Raw genomic sequence first — 17999 nt, 5'->3', positions numbered from 1 at the left:
GAGTGTGGCAGCTGTGGTCTGCCCTGCTTCAGCCCTCCCTGTTGTAACCAATCTAAGGCTTCTGCCCCCTGGGCAAGTCCCACTGCAACTGGGAAAAAAAAACAAACCTAAACCAACAACCTAAGTTTGAAAAGGGCTGAAAACTGCCCAGGTGGCCAAGAAGGCCACTGGCATCCTGGCTTGGGTTGAAAATGCTTTGGCCAGCAGCAGCAGGGAGGTGGTTGTGCCCTTGGACTCTGCTCTGGTGAGGCCACACCTTAAGTGTTGTGTTCAGTTTGGGGCACCATGATACGAGAGAGATGTGGAGGTGCTGGAGCAGGTCCAGAGGAGGGCAACAAAGATGGGGAAGGGCCTGGAGAATAAATCTGATGAGGAGCAACTGAGGGAGCTGGGGATGGGTAGTGTGAGGAAGAGGAGGTTCAGGGCAGACCTCATTGCTGTCTATAGCTACCTGAAGGGGTGTTGTGGAGAGGCTGCTGCTGGGCTCTGCTCACAGGGAGTTTGAGACAGAACAAAGGGGAATGGCCACAAGCTGAGGCTGGGGAGGTTTAGGTTGGACATTAGGAAGAAATTTTTCCTGGAGAGAGTGGTCAGGGACTGGAGTGAGATGTCCAGGGAGGTGGTGGAGTCACCCACCCTGGAGGTGTTTAAGGGTGGTTTGGATGTGGTGCTTGGGGCTATGGTTTAAGATGAATTTCATAGAGTGGGGTTCTAGGTTGAGCTTGATGCTCCTGAGGGGCTTTGCCAGCCTGCACGGTGCTGTGATTCTGTGACTGGCAGATGGGCAGAGTGGCATCAGCTTTGCTTCTGTAGCAGGCTGGGCTGGCAGATCTGATTGGGTAATTTGGTGTTGAAGCTAATAGGTTGTTTTTTACCAACAGAGAAGCAAATTGCATTGGTTTCCCCTTTCAGAGTCCCCCTGGGATCATTCAGCTTGTCCCATTCGTGGCTTAATGCTTCATTGAAGTGTAAATGTATACATTTCAGAGGCATCCCACACAGGGTCGGGGCTGGGGACAGCTGTGGTTTAGTCTGGCCCAGTGACATTAATTTCCTTTCCCCTTCAGCTGCCGTGCTTTGCAGGATATCATTTTGTTTGCCTGTCTTTGGGAGAGAAAGAATTTCAGCTCTGCCATCCATGAGCAACTTCTGCTTTATACCAGCAAGTCCAAGCACACAAACAACCTTTCCCTGGCTGAATCACAGGGATTAGCTGCTGCTTTCTGTGCCTCTTCACAGTATCACCAAGGCTGGAAGAGACCTCACAGATCATCAAGTCCAACCCTTTAGCACAGAGCTCAAGGCCAGACCATGGCACCAAGTGCCACGTCCAGTCCTGCCTTGAACAGCTCCAGGGACGGCGACTCCACCACCTCCCCGGGCAGCCCATTCCAGTGTCCAATGACTCTCTCAGGGAAGAACTTTCTCCTCACCTCCAACCTAAATCTCCCCTGGCACAGCCTGAGGCTGTGTCCTCTTGTTCTGGTGCTGGCCACCTGAGAGAAGAGAGCAACCTCCTCCTGGCCACAACCACCCTTCAGGTAGTTGTAGACAGCAATGAGGTCTGCCCTGAGCCTCCTCTTCTCCAGGCTAACCAATCCCAGCTCCCTCAGCCTCTCCTCGTAGGGCTGTGCTCAAGGCCTCTCCCCAGCCTCGTTGCCCTTCTCTGGACACACTCAAGCATCTCAATGTCCCTCCTAAACTGGGGGGCCCAGAACTGAACACAGCACTCAAGGTGTGGTCTGAGCAGTGCAGAGTACAGGGGCATAGGTTGATGGTTGGACTCTGTGATCGTAGAGATCTTTTCCAGCTGTGACAGTTTGGGTGTTCCCTGCACCCCCACTCTTATGAAATCACCCAAGCTAGACTCAGCCTGGAAGTTAAGGAATGAAGCTTTGTATTTACAGCTTAACACAAGATCCAAGCAGGTATTTACAATCTATGCAGCTACCAACAGAAATATGCAAGTTAAAGGTAATGCAGAGACACAGCAGCCCTCCCAGAAACCTGAGTCCTCAGGAGGGGCTCCCAACCACCCTTCCACCTTCTCCCACCCCTCTACCTTTCCTCAGACTTTGCTTTACATTCAAGGTGAGTCTGAAGGGGTTAGAAAGCAGGAGTAGTCAGGCAACAAGTCAGGTAGAGAAGTGTGTGCAGTCCAGAGCCCAAGAGCAACTCTGTTATCTGTGTTTGTGTTCTTGTTCTTATCTATCTCAGCAAGCCTATGAGTGCAGCAGACATCACCTTTGTTTCCCTTTCACAGCCTAGCATCTAATTCCTCTCACCAAAATACTCCAGCTAGGCTCAAACCAGCACACCAACCAAAACAATTCTATGATTGTGTGGTCTGTGACCTTCTCTTGATTTAGCTGAGTAGCTTCTCTTCACAGAATGCTAGGGGCTAGAAGAGCCCTCAAAAGCTCATCCAGGCCAAGCTCCCTGCCAGAGCAGGGTCACCTTTTCCTTTTTCTCTTCCTCACAGTCCAGTTTCATTTCTTTATCCTATCTCCCCCTATTTTCCTTCTTTCCTCTCCATCTCCTTTCTTTCCCTTCATCTTCTTTTGATTTTCTTCTCCAGTCTGTTCCTCTCCATCTCTACTCTTTCAGCACCACCTCCCCTTTTCCACCTTATCTGTCCTTTTTCTCCCCCTCCAAGCCAGTGCACCTGGGTTCTGTCAGAGTCTCCTCTAACCCCAGCTGTGCTCACTTTGCCCTTTCTGCCCTCTCCCCTTTTTAATCTGGGTTCTGTTGGAGTCTCCTCCCACCCCAGCTGTGACCACTTTGCACTCTCCCCTATTTAGTCAGCCCCAGGAGAGGCAGGAGGCCTAAGCTTGCCCTACTGGGCAGAGGGATCCTCCTCCTGGCATCACAGGTGAGTGCCCATGGTGTGCACTGGGTGAATGGTGGAGGGGATCTAAAGGCTGGGGGGCCTGGTGGCCCCCCAGTTAGCTAGGCTAGAGACTTGCTGATCACTCTAATATCACCCATGGGTGCTGGTTGGGCTTTGTCACTTAGGCTGAGCTCCTCTGTGTTCAGCTGCTTCTTTTTGCTTGCTCCTGATGAGCTTAAGCACTTGGCAGATCTGGAAGGTCATGGGTGAGTGGTATTAGGTTGTTACAGAATTGTTTTGGCTGGAAAAGCTGTCCAAGGTTAACAGGTCCAACCTTCAACCCAACAGTGCCATGGCTGTTAAACCATGTCCCAAGGTGCCATGGCTACAAGTTGCTTGAGCACCTCTAGGGCTGGGGACTCCACTGCCTCCCTTAGCAGCCTGTTCCAGTGCCTGACAGCTCTTGCAGCAAAGAATCAGACAATGTTAGGGGCTGGGAGTGACCTCAAAGGATCATCCAGAGCAGGATCACCTATGCTGGATCACACAGGGATGCATCCAGTGAGGGTGGTGAGACACTGGCACAGGTTGCCCAGGGAGGTGTTCAAGGCCAGGTTGGATGAGTTCCTGAGCTGTTCTAGTGGGAGGTGTCCCTGCCTATGGCAGGGGGTTGAAACTGGATGATCCTTGAGGTCCTTTCCAACCTAAACCACTCTAAGATGAAGACTCCACCACGTCTCAGGGCAGCCTGCTCCAGTGCTCTGTCACCCTTAAGTTCAAGAAGTTCCTCCTCATGTTTAGATGCAACTTCTGATGGTCAGGATTGTGCCCATTGCCCTTTGTTCTGGCACTTGACTTCCTTAAGTCTCTGAAGTCTGAAAGTGCAGTTCCCTTGTCTGTAAAACATCTCCCCCTGCTTCCACTTAAGAGCAGTGAGAATAACAAAGCAGAGACACCTGACAAGGTGCCTGATGCAGACCCGTGGGGACAGCCTGGTTCTCTTTGTTAAGAGGAGCCCTTGAAAACCCAGCACAGCTTGACAAGTTGTGCTTCAGAGATGTAAATAACCCCCTATTTTATCATGAAGTGACATTCCCTTTCAAAAGGTACCTCAGATTTGGAGATGGCTGCAATGGATGCTCCATGTCTGTTATGGTTAATGACTGGATGTTAGGGAAAATGCCTTTGCTGCAAGAGTGCTCAGGGATGGACACAGGCTGCCCAGGGAGGTGATAGAGTCCCCACTCCTGGAGGTGCTCAAGAAAGGGGTGCACGTAGCACTCTGGGACATGGTTTAGTGGCCATGGTGGTGTTGAGTTGAAGGCTGAACTCAATGATCTTAGAAGGCTCTTCTAACCCAAACAATCATAGAATCAATCAGGTTGGAAGAGCCCTCCAAGCTCATCCAGTCCAACCTAGCACCCAGCCCTATCCAATCAGTTAGACCATGGCACCATGGATTCTATGATTCCATTCTCTCTGAGTTAAGCAGCATACTCAATCTGAAGGAAGGCTGTGCCCTGCAGCTGTGCCCTGCAGCTCTCAGACACATGGCACCCAGGGTGGTATCTGTGGTCATCACCTCCCCTGTTCACAGCCACAGAAAGTTCCAAGCTCCAGGAAAGACTGACAAATAAAGTAGGCTGTTTCAGCTTCCTCAGTCTGCACCTTGTTGAGGATGGAGGCTTGCTCTAGCATAAAAAAACTGAGAAGGAGAGAAGGAAACCTTCTTTTGACTAAAATAATCCTTCTGACTGCAGACATTAAGGGGAAAGCACAGTCCAAAGAGCATTGAAGGGTCAGCCTCTAAGTGCACTACTTGCTGCCTGCCATCAGCTCCTTCAGGTTGCAATCCACCTGCCTTTTCAAACTCCCTATCAACAGAGGCAAGGTTTCACTTTACTAGTTGTCTGCTTTGAGGCTCCTAGCAGAACATACAAGAAAGGACTTCTGCCACCATGAGGGACATCTGTCCTGGATCATGAAGCAATCCCATGAATTATTGGTGGATGACAGAAGTATCCATGCTAAACATAGAGTTAACCAAGCTGGAAGAGACCTCCAAGATCATCCAGTCCAAACTATAGGACAGGCTGAGGGAGCTGGGGGTGTGTAGCCTGCAGCAGAGGAGGCTCAGGGCAGAGCTCATTGCTGTCTGCAGCTACCTGCAGGGAGGCTGTAGCCAGGTGGGGTTGGGCTCTGCTGCCAGGCAACCAGCAACAGAACAAGGGGACACAGCCTCAAGCTGTGGCAGGGCAGGGTCAGGCTGGATGTGATGAGGAAGTTGTCAGAGAGAGTGATTGGCATTGGAATGGGCTGCCCAGGGAGGTGGTGGAGTGGCTGTGCCTGGAGGTGTTGCAGCCAATCCTGGCTGGGGCACTTAGTGCCATGGTCTGGTTGGTTGTCTATGGCTGGGTGCTAGGTTGGGCTGGATCATGGAATCATAGAGTAGTTTTGATTGCAAAGCCCTCTAAGATCATTGAATCAACCTGACACCACCACACACATCAAACCATGTCCCAGAGTACCACATCCACACCTTTCTCAAGCACCTCCAGTGGCAGTGACTCCACCACCTCCCTGGGCAGCCTGTTGCAATGCCTGACCATCCTTAGCCACCCAAGCAGCACACAGCTCCTGCTGGTCTTCCTGCAACCATCAGAAATGCTCTATTAGGGCTTTTTACCTTACAAATTCTCTTCAGCTTCCACACTTGTACTTGTGAGCACTTTGAGAATTCTGGATTTGCTGTGAGCATGGGAGTTAACCTCTGACATGGGCGAAAGCCCTGGGAAGTATCTAGCCAGGTAAAATCCTTGGTGGAGCTTAAAAATACTGGCTTTAGAGCATGTGTGCTGCACAGCTGCTTGAAAAGGCCATTAGAAGTAAACAAATTAGCTGCCTTAGGCTCACTTACAGGCACATCATGCACAGAAACCTGCTGTCTCTTGCAGCTGTGCCAAATACCTACCATCTGATCATGTTAGCTCTATTTCAAGTATCCATCAATCGACATTTCCCCATGGTCCCTCCCTTGCTCAGGACACTGCTGCTCTTTTATTGTTATCCACTTCAAAAAGAGCCTGGCTGGGGCCCTGAGTGCCATGGTCTGGTTGATTGGCTAGGGCTGGGTGCTAGGTTGGATTGGATGAATGGGCAGCCTGTTCCAATCACTCTCTCTGCCAACAATTTCTTCCTAACATCCAGCCTAGACCTCCCCTGGCACAGCTTGAGGCTGTGTCCCCTCCTTCTGTTGCTGCTTGCCTGGCAGCAGAGCCCAACCCCACCTGGCTACAGCCTCCCTTCAGGTAGTTGTAGACAGCAATGAGCTCTGCCCTGAGCCTCCTCCAGGCTGCACACCCCCAGCTCCCTCAGCCTCTGCTCATAGGGTTTGTGTTCCAAGACCCTCCCCAGCCTTGCTGCCCTTCTCTGGACACCTTCCAGCACCTCAACATCTCTCTGATCATGTCGCTGATCATTTCCATTACCCCCCCCCTCTGCACCTGCTCTGTCAGGTCCATGTCCTTCAGAGCTGGGTGCAATACTACAGGTGAGGTCTCAGCAGAGCAGAGGGGCAGAATCACCTCCCCCCATCAGCTTGCTACACTGCTTCTGATGCAGCCCAGGATGCTACATCATCTAACCACAATTATGCATCCTAAAAGCATGTGACAATATAGCATAAATACATACATGACCACATCATCAGATGGATTGAACTTAAAGGCTTTTGATCCAGATCCCTTCTAAATTAAGTCACCACGGGGAGAAATTGCCCCTAGTGAAACACAGAAGCTCACAGCCAGATGTCCTCTGAGAAAATCAGCATTTATTATGTGCAGTCTTTCACTTGTGCAGCCTCCTTCCAGATCTTTCCATAATCAGGCCAGCCAGGATGGAGGAGGAGGAGGGGAAAAAGAAAGAACAGAGACTTGCTTCAGCCCATTGCTATGTTAATTTTGATTGAATGTGTCCAGAGGGGTCAAAAATGTTAACATGACCTCATCATTCCCCAACAATTAGCAATTAAAGAAGGGACTTGACTACAGAGGCAGGAGCCTGCTATGGCAACAACCACCATGAACATCTTTTGAGCTTTCATTATGATGATTCCAGAGAAAATAGGGAAGAGCCCTGGAAGCATTTCAGATGTGGGCCTTTCTTCCTTTTTACTGCCATCATTCAGTCTTCACACAATCAGCCAGGCTGGAAGAGAGCTCCAAGCTCAGCCAGCCCAACCTAGCACCCAGCCCCAGGCAATCAACCAGACCATGGCACTAAGTGCCCCAGCCAGGCTTTGCTGCCACACCTCTCATTCCCCTGGTGACTCCACCACCTCCCTGGGCAGCCCATTCCAATGGCAATCACTCTCTCTATAAAGAACCTTTGGTTTTGGAGGAGGGGGGGGTTTGTTGTTGCTGTTTTTAATGAGGAAAGCCCTCAGCCTGGCAGCCTTTTCAGATGGCATTAAGGATGTCAATAGTGGTTGGTTTGTTTTTCTCCCTGAGAAAAACAGGGCAAGGAGTTCATTGCCATGAACTGGAGTAGCTCTGGTGCTGTGGTTCTGTCTCTCCCCATCTCCCTGCAAACAAAACTGAGCTGGGGGCATGGAGGAGCAGCCACAAAGGCAACAATGAAAAGCCAACAGTAAAAGCAGAGAAGGCAGCTTCTGTCTCCAGCTCTGAGAGCTGCCTGGAAGCTCCTGGATGCAAAAGAACAGAAACAAAACGGTCCAGCCACCCAGAGAGCTGGAAACAAGTGTGCACAGTGTGCACCTGCAGCCCAGAAAGCCAAGCAGAGCCTGGGCTGCAGCAGCAGAAGTGTGGCCAGCAGGGCCAGGGAGGTGATTCACCTCTTCTGCTGCACTCTGCTGAGACCCCACCTGGAGTACTGCATCCAGTTCTGGAGCCCCTGGGACAAGAGGGATGTGGAGATGCTGGAGAGTGTCCAGAGCAGGGCCAGGAGGATGCTCAGAGGCTGCAGCAGCTCTGCTGTGAGCACAGACTGAAAGAATTGGGGCTGTGCAGGCTGGAGCAGAGGAGGCTCCCAGGTGAGCTTCTTGTGGCCTTCCAGGATCTGAAGGGGGCTACAAAAAAGCTGGGGAGGGACTTTTGAGGCTGTCAAGGAGTGGCAGGAGTGGGGGGAATGGAGCAAAGCTGGAGGTGGGGAGAGTGAGGCTGGAGGTGAGGAGGAAGTTGTTGAGCAGGAGAGTGGTGAGAGGCTGGAATGAGTTGCCCAGGGAGGTGGTTGAGGCCCCATGGCTGGAGGTGTTTGAGGCCAGGCTGGCTGAGGCTGTGTGCAGCCTGCTCTAGGGTAGGGTGTCCCTGGGCATGGCAGGGGGCTTGGAACTGGCTGATTCTTGTGGTCCCTTCCAACCCTGCCTGACTCTATCATTCTATGATCCATCTGCCTTTTAAATACCTCCGGGGACGGTGACTCCACCACCTCCCTGGGCAGTCCATTCCTGTACCTATGAAACATTAGTGATCTGCATGAGGGGACTGAATCCAGCATCAGCAAGTGTGCAGATGACACCAAGTTGGGAGCAAGTGTGGATCTGTGAGAGGACAGGAGGGGTCTGCAGGGGGACCTGCACAGGCTGCACAGATGTGCACAGTCCAGTGCCAGGAGTTTTAATGAGGCCAAGGGCAGGGTTCTGCACTTTGGCCACAACAACCCCAAGCAGTGCTACAGGCTGGGGACAGAGTGGCTGAGAGCAGCCAGGCAGAGAGGGAGCTGGGGGTGCTGGGAGAGAGGAGCTGCAGAGGAGACAGCAATGCCCAGGTGGGCAGCAGAGCCAATGGCATCCTGGGCTGGCTCAGGAGCAGTGTGGGCAGCAGGACAAGGGAAGTTCTTGTGCCCCTGTGCTCAGCACTGCTCAGGCCACACCTGGAGTGCTGTGTCCAGTTCTGGGCTCCTCAGTTCCAGATTGATGCTGAGGTGCTGGAAGGTGTTGAGAGCAGGGCAGCAAGGCTGGGGAGGGGCCTGGAGCACAGCCCTGTGAGGAGAGGCTGAGGGAGCTGGGGGTGTGCAGGCTGCAGCAGAGGAGGCTCAGGGCAGAGCTCATTGCTGTCTCCAGCTGCCTGCAGGGAGGCTGTAGCCAGGTGGGGTTGGGCTCTGCTGCCAGGCAGCCAGCGACAGAACAAGGGGACACAGCCTCAAGCTGTGCCAGGGGAGGTCTAGGCTGGATGTTAGGAAGAAATTATTCGTGGAAAGAATGATTGGCATTGGAGTGAGCTGCCAGGGGAGGTGATGGAGTCCCCATGCCTGGAGGTGTTTAAAAGAAGGCTGGCTGAGGCCCTTAGTGCCAGGGTTTAGTTAATCAGAAGGTGCTGGGTGACAGGTTGGACTCTATGATCTCAAAGGTCTTTTGCAGCCTGGTTAACTCTGTGGTGCTGTGTACTGCATAGGCTGCTCTAACAAAAGCAAGCTGCTCTGGTGTGAGTTTCATGCACTAAGGCAGAGCTGCTGGCATGGCTGTGTTGGAGCCTTCTCTCAGCTCTGGTTTTGCTGGTGCCATTGTAGTGCCAAACCATTTTATGGCACAATGTCTGGCTGGCAGCTGTTAATTTGACTCCAGAGACATGTTCCTCTGTGCTTTCTCTGAGTCATTTTCAACCCCAAATGTTTCACCCTCTCCTATTGTTTTCTTTTGTTTTCAGAGACATCTGAAGCAAAATAAGCCTGAAATGAGCCTGACACCAATAGGAAGCTGTGTCCTTCATGTACTAAGTGCAACTGCAAGAAGAAAGCTGCTCATGAAAGTGTCCTTCTTGTCTCGTGAAGGGCATGGGAGGCTGTAATTTAACTACAATAATCCCCTGAGAAACTGAACTGCTTACTTGTCCTAAATAAGAAGTCAGCCCAGCTAATGTCTCATGACCCTTTGGAGGGACAGAGTTCTTCTGTACATATTTATTCATGAGTTCAGATAATGGTGCCACCCCCAGTCCTTCATTCTTATTGCCCCTGAAATGCCAGCTGATTGTCTGAACCTCTTCAGGATGTAAGCAGAAGGATGCTCCTTGCTGAAGCAGATGGGTGGGTGTTTCCTTTGGGGTGTAGAAGAAGGAAAAGTAGAGATGGGAATGAGAGGTGTGGGAGGTGAACATCCATCCCTTTAGCCAGTCACGTGGCTTCATCACCCAGAAAGGTTGGACCAGGTGATCCTTGGGGTCCCTTCCAACCTGGCAATCTGAGGCTCTGTGACCCACATCTGCAAATGAGAAGATTCTGCCTCTCTTTCATAGAATCAACCAGGTTGGAAGAGAGCTCCAAGCTCAACCAGCCCAACCTAGCACCCAGCCCTAGGCAATCAACCAGACCATGGCACTAAGTGCCTCATCCAGGCTTCTCTTCAACGCCTCCAGGGATGGCAACTCCACCTCCCTGGGCAGCCCATTCCAATGCCAGTCACTCTCTCTGACAACAACTTCCTCCTAACATCCAGCTTAGACCTCCCCTGGCACAACTTGAGGCTGTCCCCCCTTGTTCTGCTGCTGGCTGCCTGGCAGCAGAGCCCAACCCCACCTGCACAGGCAGAACTCTTGCACCACAAGGAATTCTCTCTGGAAAGCAAAGCCTCTCCTCCCAGAGGGGAGAGACACTGGGAAGGACTGGGGGTGCTTAAGTTAGGCTGCATTACCATCTCCATAGCCCCTGCACTGTTTGAGCTGTTTAGAAACACACCAGAACTATAGATCCTGCTGTTATGTTCAAAACACAGCCAAGAAGGAAAGGCAGAAGTCAGAGGTGAAAGACTGGGCAGGTCAGGCATAGCACTGTCTGAGGAGGGCAAGATCTAGGTCAAGTGCACATCCCTCTGGCAGTGCTTTGGCTCTCAGGGCAAACCACTGAGAGCTGATGTGCAAATCTCCAGCTGATGTGCCAGGACTTAGCAGACTCAATAGCAGCTTGATAAGAGGTGGCATCTCCAGCAGCCTCAGCCAGCAAGGTGAAGAAAGGGAAGCTGTTCAGAAAGCTTTAGACATACCAAATCTGTAGTCCTGCTGGGGAGTTAAAAAGCAAAATGCTCACAAAACCAACCCACCCTTCATTATACTTAAAAGCTCTTTCCAAGCATGGTTACCTTCAGGCTTGCCCCTCAAAATCACACTGAGAGAGGAATTTTTACTGATTAATTTAGAACTTCTTGCTGTTGTCTCAGGTTAATTCATGCCAGATGTCATGTGGGTGTCATGGACAGGCACTGAGTGCAGCCTCAGCAGATTTGCTGCCCACACCAAGCTGTGTGCTGCAGCAGCCAGGCTGGCGGGCAGGGATCTATCCAGAGGGACCTGGGCAGGCTGCAGAGGTGGGCACAAGCCAAGCTCAGGAGGTTCAACAAGACCAAGGGCAAGGTCCTGCAGCTGGGTCAAGGCAATTCCAAACACAACTTCAGGCTCAGCAGTGCCAGGCTGGAGAGCAGCCCTGAGGAGAGGGACTTGGGGGTGCTGGTGGAGGAGAAGCTCAGCAGGAGCCAGCAGTGTGCACTTGCAGCCCAGAGAGCCAAGCAGAGCCTGGGCTGCAGCAGCAGCAGTGTGGCCAGCAGGGCCAGGGAGGTGATTCTCCTCCTCTGCTCTGCTCTGCTGAGACCCCACCTGGAGTCCTGCATCCAGTTCTGGAGCCCCTGGGACAAGAGGGATGTGGAGATGCTGGAGAGTGTCCAGAGCAGGGCCAGGAGGATGCTCAGAGGCTGCAGCAGCTCTGCTGTGAGCACAGACTGAAAGAGTTGGGGCTGTTTGGTCTGGAGCAGAGGAGGCTCCCAGGGGACCTTCTTGTGGCCTTCCAGGATCTGAAGGGGGCTACAAAAAAGCTGGGGAGGGACTTTTGAGGCTGTGAGGGAGTGCCAGGACTGGGGGGAATGGAGCAAAGCTGGAGGTGGGGAGAGTGAGGCTGGAGGTGAGGAGGAAGTTGTTGAGCAGGAGAGTGGTGAGAGGCTGGAATGGGTTGCCCAGGGAGGTGGTTGAGGCCCCATGGCTGGAGGTGTTTGAGGCCAGGCTGGCTGAGGCTGTGGTCAGGCTGCTCTAGGGTAGGGTGTCCCTGGGCATGGCAGGGGGGCTTGGAACTGGCTGATCCCTGTGGCCCCTTCCAATCCTGCCTGGTTCTATGGTTCTATGAACTGTTCATCCTGGTTACACTCAGCTGCAACTGAAGCAGCAAGGATCTCACTCAGGCTGCTTTGATTCCATGCATTGTAGCACAGCATTTTGCATACCAGGAGTTAATGCAGAGGCTTGCAGGTGTGCACAGAGCTTGTGACTGGCTGGCACATCATTTGTGGGTATCTGAAATAGTTTTAGGGCATTTTTTTTCACTCAAAAAACTAAAATTCTGTGTTTTTCTCTGGAGCAGCTAAAAAAGAACACCCAACCCAGCCCTGTTTTTATTATGCCTGCAAACACAGGCTGCTGTTTGAATAAGCCAATGTCTGTTGTGGCTTTCACTGATTACTCTTGTCTCTCTTGTTCTGCTGAGTGGGATGTTGTCCTCTGCTGGATGATGTGCTATGGTGCTGTCACACTTCTCCTTCACTGAAGTGCCAGAAGCCTGCCTTCTGTAGCTAAAGAGGAGGAGAGAGAAGCCAGCAGCTGCCTGGGCAGGGCCATGCCAGCAGGTTAAGGAAGGTGACTCTGCTCAAGGCTGGCAAGGCCATCTCTGAACTATGGCCAGTTCTGGGCTCCCCAGTGCAAGAAGGATGTGGACATGCTCTGGCAGGGGGGTTGGACTCAATGATCTCCTTGGATCCCTTTCAACTCCTAACATCTTGTGGCTGGATGTGCTGCTTGGGGCATGGCTTAGGGTGATCACACACTGGCTGGATGTGCTGCTTGGGGCATGGCTTAGGGTGATCACACACTGGCTGGATGTGCTGCTTGGGGAGTATGGCTTAGGGTGATCTCATGTTGGCTGGATGTGCTGCTTGGGGCATGGCTTAGGGTGATCACACACTGGCTGGATGTGCTGTTTGGGGGCATGGCTTAGGGTGATCACACACTGGCTGGATGTGCTGCTTGGGGCATGGCTTAGGGTGATCACACACTGGCTGGATGTGCTGCTTGGGGCATGGCTTAGGGTGATCACACACTGGCTGGATGTGCTGTTTGGGGGCATGGCTTAGGGTGATCACACACTGGCTGGATGTGCTGCTTGGGGCATGGCTTAGGGTGATCACACACTGGCTGGATGTGCTGTTTGGGGGCATGGCTTAGGGTGATCACACACTGGCTGGATGTGCTGCTTGGGGGCATGGCTTAGGGTGATCACACACTGGCTGCATGTGCTGCTTGGGGGCATGGCTTAGGGTGATCACACACTGGCTGCATGTGCTGCTTGGGGCATGGCTTAGGGTGATCACACACTGGCTGGATGTGCTGCTTGGGGCATGGCTTAGGGTGATCACACACTGGCTGGATGTGCTGCTTGGGGGCATGGCTTAGGGTGATCTCATGTTGGCTGGATGTGCTGCTTGGGGCATGGCTTAGGGTGATCACACACTGGCTGCATGTGCTGCTTGGGGCATGGCTTAGGGTGATCACACACTGGCTGGATGTGCTGCTTGGGGGCATGGCTTAGGGTGATCACACACTGGCTGGATGTGCTGCTTGGGGGCATGGCTTAGGGTGATCAAACACTGCCTGGATGTGCTGCTTGGGGCATGGCTTAGGGTGATCACACACTGGCTGGATGTGCTGCTTGGGGCATGGCTTAGGGTGATCACACACTGGCTGGATGTGCTGCTTGGGGGCATGGCTTAGGGTGATCACACACTGGCTGGATGTGCTGCTTGGGGGCATGGCTTAGGGTGATCACACACTGGCTGGATGTGCTGCTTGGGGCATGGCTTAGGGTGATCACACACTGGCTGGATGTGCTGCTTGGGGCATGGCTTAGGGTGATCACACACTGGCTGGATGTGCTGCTTGGGGGCATGGCTTAGGGTGATCACACACTGGCTGGATGTGCTGCTTGGGGGCATGGCTTAGGGTGATCACACACTGGCTGCATGTGCTGCTTGGGGCATGGCTTAGGGTGATCACACACTGGCTGGATGTGCTGCTTGGGGGCATGGCTTAGGGTGATCACACACTGGCTGGATGTGCTGCTTGGGGGCATGGCTTAGGGTGATCACACAGTGGCTGGATGTGCTGCTTGGGGGTATGGCTTAGGGTGATCACACACTGGCTGGATGTGCTGCTTGGGGGCATGGCTTAGGGTGATCACACACTGGCTGGATGTGCTGCTTAGGGGTATGGCTTAGGGTGATCACACACTGGCTGGATGTGCTGCTTGAGGGGTATGGCTTAGGGTGATGACAGAATCTCTTAGATTGGCAAAGCCTTTCAAGCTCCTCAAGTCCAAGCATCAGTTTCACACCAACAAGTCCTTGACTAAACCAAAGCCCTCAGCACAACAGGTTATCACTATGAATCACTGTGATTGGAAAGGACCACCAGGAGCATCCAGTCCAACCTTCCTCCCAGCAGCCTTCACCTCTAGACTATAGCCTCAAGCACCACATCCACTCTGAAACACCTCCAGGGATGGTGACTCCACCACCTCCCTGGGCAGCCCATTCCAATGCCAATCTCTCTTGATGTAAAAAACTTCTTCCTAACATCCAGCCTGAGTCTCTCCTGGCACAGCTTGAGTCTGTGTCCTCTTGTCCTGTTTCTGGTTGCCTGGGAGAAGTGCCCAACTCCCACCTGGCTACAACTTCCTTTCAGGTAATTGTAGACAGCAATGAGATCTACCCTGAGCCTCCTCTTCTCCAGTCTGAACACCCTCAGGACTTGGAGTACCTGATTGAGAGCTCCTAGAAACAGCAAAGCTTTCATTGCTTGCTTCCTTTTAAGCTAGACCAGCAGAGATTTAGGTTAGACATCAGGAGGACCATGAGAGCAGTGAAATACTGGACCAGGCAGCCCAGAGAGCTGGTGGAGGCCTCATCCTTGGATGCATTGATGGGGCCTTGAGCACCCTGCTGTAGATGTCCCTGCTGACTGCAGAGGCATTGAGCAAGGTGACCTTTGTGAGTCCCTTCCAAATAGAGCATCCTGTGATTCTGTGAGCCAGGTTTTAGGATGGGTGTGAAAGTAATGTGCAGGCACTTCCCCAACAATCCTAAGCTGCTTTCAGACACTCACATTTGAGATCCAAATCCAAGACTCTTCAGGCTCCTCAGCCTTTCCTGCAATGCCTTCCCTTTAAAGTGCTATAAAAGAAGCAATTTCTCTTCTTTACATAGATCCTCTGCTGTGAGGACTGGCTCTGCCAGTCATGTATCCATCCTGTCTTGTGTGCTCATCCTCACTGAGTCCAATGAGTTTCATGCACCTGAGTAACAGTGGCAGACTTTATGAGCCTTGTAAATACATTAGTGGCAGAGACGTCTCCTGCATCTCGTCCTCAGGCACAGGAGCCTGTCAGGGGAAGGAGAGGCTGTCAGAGGAAGGAGAGGCAGCCTGGCTGCTCGCTTCAGATGATGCAAAGGGACAGTGGCATTTGCATCCAGTTCTTGGCATGGAGGAGAGGCTGTGGTGCTGTGCTGCGAAGGAAGCACACTCAGTCTTGCTGTGCAAGTGGAGATGGGGAGTGTGATGGTTTGAGTGGTACCTTGCCCCCTGCTCTTCTGAAATCATCCAGACTAGACTCAGCTGGCTGGAAATTGAGGAATGAAGCTTCATGTTTATAGTTTAGCACAAAGTACAAGGAAATACTTACAATATTTACAGCTATAGACAGAGACAAGTTAAAGGTAATACAGAAACACAGCAGCCCTCCCAGAAATGAGTCCCCAGGAGGGGCTCCCAACTGCTCTTCCACCCCTCTACCTTGTCCCAGACTTTGTCTTACATGCAAGGTGAGTTTGGAGGATTGGCCAGGGGGGTTAGGAAGCAGAAGGATTAGTTGCACAGAAATCAGGCCAGGAAGAAAAGTACAGAGAGCAGCTACCACAGAGAGCCACTGCAACTCAGTGATCTAGTTTCTGTGTTCTTGGTTTTGTACATCTCAGCAAACCTAGGAGTGCAGCAGCCACCACCACTCTTTCCTTTTCACAGCCTAGCATCCCATTTCTTTCACTGGAATATTTCAGCTAGCCTCAAACTAGCACAGGGAGGAGGCATGGAGTAAGAGCCTAGTAAAGGGCTTGTGTTCAGTGGCTAAGACTTCAGCAAGTGCTGAGATTCCCTTCTGACCACGGTGGTTTCACACTGTTTGCTCACACCTGTTTGACAAAGCTGTGTTGTCATCGTGGTCCTTGAGGGACCTCTTCTCATTCCCAGGCATTAATGCTGAGGAGGGCTGCAATGGAAGGGGCAAAGCCACCTTCAGCTAAGCAGAGCCAGGATGGCAGTGCCTGAGGAGGACACAAGTGTATTCACATAATAAGATGTTTGCTTTGCAGGAGATTGGCATAAGGTCCTGCACAGACCTGTTGGCTTAAAGGCTTAGCTCTTCTGAGGCTAAGAAGTATTTCCAGTGTGCTCTGACTGAAGGCTTGCTGGAGAGCAGCTGCTGCTGCAGCACTCCATGTGTGCTTAAGCCCTGAGTGGAATGACTTTTTCTGTCTGGATGCTCAGCAGGCACCTCCAGCCAGCCTTTGTGCCTCAGGAGATGAGAAGGATCTTTTCCTTGCACTCCCCTTTAAATGCCAAAAGCTCTTTTGCTTACACAAACACTTAGCTACCATACTCTTCCCAACGAGAGCAGCCAGGCAGAGAGGGAGCTGGGGGTGCTGGCAGAGAGGAGCTGAACAGGAGCCAGCAGTGCCCAGGTGGGCAGCAGAGCCAATGGCATCCTGGGCTGGCTCAGGAGCAGTGTGGGCAGCAGGACAAGGGAGGTTCTTGTGCCCCTGTGCTCAGCACTGCTCAGGCCACACCTGGAGTGCTGTGTCCAGTTCTGGACTCCTCCATCGCAGAGAGATGTTGAGGTGCTGGAAGGTGTTTGGAGAAGGGCAGCAAGGCTGGGGAGGGGCCTGGAGCACAGCCCTGTGAGGAGAGGCTGAGGGAGCTGGGGGTGTGCAGGCTGCAGCAGAGGAGGCTCAGGGCAGAGCTCATTGCTGTCTGCAGCTGCCTGCAGGGAGGCTGTAGCCAGCTGGGGTTGGGCTCTGCTGCCAGGCAAGCAGCAACAAAAGAAGACACAGTCTCAAGCTGTGCCAGGGCAGGTTCAGGCTGGATGTTGTTAGGAAGTTGCTGGCAGAGAGAGTGATTGGCATTGGAATGGGCTGCCCAGGGAGGTGGTGGAGTCTGTGTGGCTGGAGGTGTTGAAGCCAAGCCTGGCTGGGGCACTTAGTGCCATGGTCTGGTTGCTTGGCCAGGGCTGGGTGCTGGGTTGGGCTGGCTGAGCTTGGAGCTCTCTTCCAACCTGCTTGATTCTATGATGAGTTTGTTTTCCCTGCTTGCATCCATGGCTCTTTCTGTTTCTTCCAAGCACACCTGAGGTTAAAGCTGAATTAATCCCAGCAAAGGTCAAATTCTTCTTTCAAACTTTTCTGAAGCACAAGTGCCTGAATATTTTAACAGCTGGCATCATGTGGTAATTACTTCTAGATTGTAGCTACAGCCTGTTGGAATCTAATTACTCTGATCTATGAACAAGGTAATTAAAGCAAACCACCAGCCCTCCACACACACATTTTCTTAGAGCTCATTAATGTACTTCCTTTGGAAATTGTTGGCTAATGATGGTGCATTAAGAGTTTATCCATAAGATGACAATGAATAATTAAAACCCTTTGTCCCAGGGCATTAAAGGACAGAATTGTGTTCAACTGCTCAGTGTCCTGGTAATTATTCCTTAATTTGCAGTGCAAATATCCTGTGAGGGTGGGGGGGGAAAGCACCAATCAGACTGGGAAAGTGGCATGGAAAGACACAAATGGTTTCCTTCTCTTTCATTTACTTAGCAGCTGGTGAATAATTCAGGGGGTGGGGAGGAGACTCCCAAGGAGCTGATGTTAATCTCACTGCCTGGGGCTGGACTAGCAGCACAAATTGATCAGAGCATCACAGAATGCCAGGTTGGAAGGGAGCCCAGGGGTCATTTGGTCCATGCTTTCTAGGGGATGGTGGAGTTGAAATGAGCTGACCCAGCACCCTGTCTACCTGAGCCTTAAACACTGTGCAAAGTAGCAGAATCCACCTGGGAGGTGATTCCAGTGCCTGAC

General features: G+C 52.2%; 1 long non-coding RNA gene across 1 annotated transcript; it reads left to right on the top strand.

The window, feature by feature from the left end:
• The first annotated feature begins 2795 nt into the window (after positions 1 to 2795).
• Positions 2796 to 9664, top strand: LOC135189692 (uncharacterized). Its single transcript, XR_010308224.1, has 2 exons — positions 2796 to 2872; positions 9493 to 9664. It is a non-coding gene; the product is annotated as an uncharacterized LOC135189692 (long non-coding RNA).
• Positions 9665 to 17999: the final 8335 nt, after the last annotated feature.

The sequence above is a fragment of the Pogoniulus pusillus genome, chromosome 33 (assembly GCF_015220805.1).
Source record: "Pogoniulus pusillus isolate bPogPus1 chromosome 33, bPogPus1.pri, whole genome shotgun sequence".
Classification (NCBI taxonomy): domain Eukaryota; kingdom Metazoa; phylum Chordata; class Aves; order Piciformes; family Lybiidae; genus Pogoniulus; species Pogoniulus pusillus.
The sequence above is the reverse complement of the archived record's forward strand: the minus strand, read 5'-3'. Positions and strand labels throughout refer to the sequence as shown.